This window comes from Odontomachus brunneus, unplaced genomic scaffold (genome assembly GCF_010583005.1).
Source record: "Odontomachus brunneus isolate Ranch 3 - 2012 unplaced genomic scaffold, Obru_v1 Obru_scaffold_048, whole genome shotgun sequence".
Taxonomy (NCBI): domain Eukaryota; kingdom Metazoa; phylum Arthropoda; class Insecta; order Hymenoptera; family Formicidae; genus Odontomachus; species Odontomachus brunneus.
In genome coordinates, this window is record NW_022639498.1 from 2,027,679 (window position 1) to 2,032,142 (window position 4,464).

Genomic DNA, 4,464 nt, shown 5'->3' on the forward strand with positions numbered 1-4,464 from the left:
GATAAAAAAATATTTATGATCTATTAAATCTAAGATCACAAAAATATTTATGAAATATTTTGGTAAATAATTATAAAATAATCATATAAATCTTATAAATATTTTGTAAATGTTTAATAAATATTTTGTGCTGTCTGTATAACTACATGGAATCTCACATGGGATTCCTGTGAAAACCATGTCGGAGTCCGTATGGTTTTTCATGGGTTTTTGGCCCAAATCACCAGGGGAAACCATATGAATTCCAATATGGATTCCCACCTAATTTTTTTTCAAAGGGAAGCTTTAAGCCGTAAGAAATTAACCAATCACAATTGATTATTCCTCTATAATTTCACTGTAATTGGTCAATTTCTTAAGGTTTAAAGCTTATTACACCTATTGTAGATCGGGGCTTATGGCTACGATTACGGCAATTTGTGTGCGAAGGCCCTAAACGCTCCGCGGCGTGCCAATTGCAACAACGGCGGCGGCCGCGGCGGCGTGCGCCGAAAATTTCACTTGTGACGGCGGCGGAATCGACAGATCAATGAGTACGTTCAGCGCACTCAACAGTTGCACAATAGTTCAGCAATTCGTCAAAGTAATTGGTCTAGATTTAGGGATCTAACAGTAAGAACCAATAATCGCTGATTGTTTAATGAGCGCTTTTTCCGCTGAACGCGTCCAAATTTTACGGCGGTGGTAGCGTAGCGCGGCGGCCACAGACTTTTATACTACTAGACTGCTAACTTCGACTCAGTAGATGGCTCCGAAAAATATGTACAGAAATCTCGCGCATGCGCCTATTTGGTGTTCCGACATTCACAATGTAGCATCTCGTTTTAGGCATTATTGTACTTTAATATACAATTGATCAATCAATTATTTTTACAAATTTTTTATTGTAATGTATTTCACTCTGACGTTTTTCACTCTGTACTTACACAAATATTTAAGCAGGCGGCATCGGCCATATTATATTTATATCCCCTCTTTTTCTGGAACATTAGTTTCAGACATGCGCAGAAGCTTTTTTCCTGTACGTAATACATACTGTTCGGGATCAATTTTACATAGCACTATATAAGGGAGTTAGCAGTCTAGTAGTTATATAGAAGTCTATGGCGGCGACACAGAGGTCTAATAACGATATCTTGGTGGGTTATACTAGAGTCCCTAGAATATAGAGTCTGGCCATTCTTTTCATTAGGTTAGATCTGCGTCCCCTCACAATGGCGGAACAAATAAAAATGTAGCGGGAACGTACATTCGTTTAAAGAATATATATATAAATTAAAGGAAACTATTATTGGAAGGGAAAATTATTTTAATATTTGGATTACTAATACCTACACAGCAGAGGTGGCCAAAATATATCATAGGAATATCCTTAAGATATATTTGGGACATTCCTGCTGTGTGGGTATAAACTTCAGTCTAAAATAAAACAACCTTATCATTAATTGCAAACTTACTGTAAATGTATTTATTTTTAACAATATACTTCTTATTAAAAAATATAGCATACATTTTATTTAAAACTTACATGTAAACAAGCAGAATCAATGTCATTTGCATCTAAAGAGGCACTATTTATATTTTTATTTGATTTATTTTCCAAAAAAATTGTTGGGACTACATGGTTTTTCCTACATCTCTGGTAGAAAATATACCTATTGTATATTAATATAGTTTGTTAATGTATAAATGAAAAACTAAGAATATAAAGAGTGTTATTAATAATGCTTACCTCGTATATAAAACATTTTAGAGAACCCAGGTAGCAGAGTGACGTCAGAAGACGTCTTATTGACGTCATTCTGCTACTTGGGAAGTCAAAATCATTTCTACCAATATTAATAATCCATTGCTTTTTCGTTTCAAATTTTTTGGGAAACGAATTGAATAACCTATTTTCCATGAATTGGAACACTTCCGTATGCAGTAAGACGGCATCCTGTAATTAGTTTCATTTAAGTTTATTTAAATTTTATTTTATATTTTATTTTAATTTTATTTAAGTTTTAGTTAAGTTTACTTCAATAATACTTTTATAACAATTTAATTATGAATGTTGTTAATATTATTTTGAGGTTAGAGAGCGAATAGTTAATATATATTGTATATTCTTAAAGAGTTATATAATGTTAGTTTTATCTTTTATGTTTATTACAATAATAAAGTGAAATATCAATGCAAAATATCTTACTTATTCTTTTCATATCTTTTTTAGCCAAAAACACTACGAAACGACGAGTAAACTTATTTTTTCTGCTCACTCTCCCTCATGACACACACACACATGCTATTTTAAGGGAATCCGGCCCGAATGGACAGACTCTGTATTCTAAGGATTTTAGGTTATATCACCGACGAGGTATTAGGGCCGTGGAACACAGAAAAACTTAAGCAGTAAGACGTAAGCAATAAGCAAATTGACCACCACAGTCGTTGATTCTTGTGTCGTAAGAAGAATCAATGATTGTGATTGGTCAATTTGCTTACGTTTTACTGCTTACGTTTTACTGCTTAAGTTTTTCTGTGTGCCACCAGCTTTAAGGGACGTCTACATTGGAAGTAAATAGCAAGAAGTAGGAAGTAAGAGTCAGAAATTGACCAACCACAATCGAATGTGAGAAGAATAATCAACTATGATTGGTCAATTTCTTATTCTTACTTCCTACTTCTTACTGCTTACTTCCAATGTAGACGTCCCTTTAGAAAAGGGACTCGATTGACCACGATACGATTGGACACAGATTGTAATGATTGGTTCGACCTAGTAATTCACTAGATAATTCTTTTCATTGGTTTGTTGTGTCCAATCGTACCGTGTTCAATCGGGATGCTCCCATTAGAAAAGACCATCGGCTTTACGGGCTTTAGCGACATGGAGAAATCTCACCGTACGCTAGCGCCCTCTCAGTAAGGTTGCGTTCTTTTATTTGCAACAGATGTAGCTGAATGCATCTCAAGGATGCATCAAGATTGTACTTTTGAAGGTTATTAGCTAGTGATGTACTGTCCCTAGAAAATAAATTTTCCTATTGGCTATTGGATCGTCGTATGTCCAACGTCGGTCTCAATCAGTAATGAATTGCCAGTAATCAGTATCAGTATTGCCTTTATAAGAATTATGAGAGAGAGAGAGAGAAAGAGAGAGAAAGGGAGGAAGAGAGAGAGAGAGCACTCGCAGTGAGTTTTACAACACAACCTCTTTCAGAGCATAAGCACCCGGGTGTATATCAGTTGGACACGGAGCAATTGGACACAGTCCAATCACAAGTCGCTGTTCCAAGGGACCCTATAAATGTCTCTAATCACACGGTGCTGTGATTGGCTGTGTCCAAATGCACCGTGTCCAAGTGCACCGCTCCCTAAGCGCCCAGAGCATCACGGAACTGAGATAATAGAGTTTTTACGCCATATCTGAAATAAAAAGTAAGAAGAAAGAAAAAGAGCAGTTAATAGAACAATCATCAAGCGCTTTTCATTTTGTTTACATTATTAGCATATGTTTTTATTATTTTTATTATTTTTTTACAATCATGAGTGCAGATATACAAATAGACAAACCGGTAAGTTGATACTGAGAATTAATTCTTTTCTCTCTCTGTCTGTCTCTCAACCAAACCTTGCCAGCCAACGCGAATAATAGATCCCATAGCAGATCCATAGCTACCAATATCCGCATTAAGCTCGTGTTCTGTGAACAGCGTCTATTAAAATAACGTTACAGCAGATTCGCGACAGGAATGGCCATTCTTATTACCCACCTGCCGTAAGTTTATTTTAATAGATGTTGTTCACAGAATATGAACTTATAATGAGATAACTATGTATTTGTTATAGGATTCTATTGTAGCCCGCAAACTTTGCTGATAGAGTTGTCTTTTCAAACACTTTCACACCAAGAGCGTCATTTCATTTCCCTTTAGCTAGACCATATTTATGAAAATTTAATCGATTCAAGAACCCAGATAGCCAAATCTGCGCGAGCAGATTTTGCGCAGAGTCTGTCAACAGTGTCTGTAGACAGAATGGCAACAGATTACACACAAAATCTGTTCTGACAATAGATTGGTGACAGACTGCGCGCAGAGCCTGTCGATAGACTCTAACGACAGACTGACAGGAGATTGCGCGCAGATTCTGTTTCCTAGATAGGCTATTTAATTCTATCAAGAGTCATGTATGTTATTAAATGGGGCAGTTTCACCATATAAAACTCTGAGAGGAGTTAAGATAATTATATTAGGACCATAACTTAGTTTCCGCCCAAAAAATACTGAGAAAAAGCATTTATTGTAAAAAATTTATTTAAATTATTTCAATGAAAGTATTTTCCATCACTTTCTACAACTTTTTGCCATCTTTCTGGCAACTGGGCGATACCATCTCGATAAAACGATGTTTGTTTCGAAGCAATCCATTCGTCCACCCATTCTCGCACTTCTTCAACATTTCGGAAGCGTGTACCAC

The 4,464-nt window shown here is 35.8% G+C and overlaps 1 long non-coding RNA gene and 1 pseudogene across 1 annotated transcript; one reads left to right on the forward strand and one right to left on the reverse strand.

The window, feature by feature from the left end:
- Nucleotides 1-1,531: 1,531 nt before the first annotated feature.
- LOC116845021 lies at nucleotides 1,532-2,353 on the reverse strand. Its single transcript, XR_004378181.1, has 3 exons — nucleotides 2,192-2,353; nucleotides 1,733-1,939; nucleotides 1,532-1,655 (listed from the first exon to the last, which is right to left on the reverse strand). It is a non-coding gene; the product is annotated as an uncharacterized LOC116845021 (long non-coding RNA).
- Nucleotides 2,354-3,530: 1,177 nt separating this feature from the next.
- The window catches only part of LOC116844975, an 11,284-nt pseudogene continuing 10,350 nt past the window's right edge, over nucleotides 3,531-4,464 (forward strand).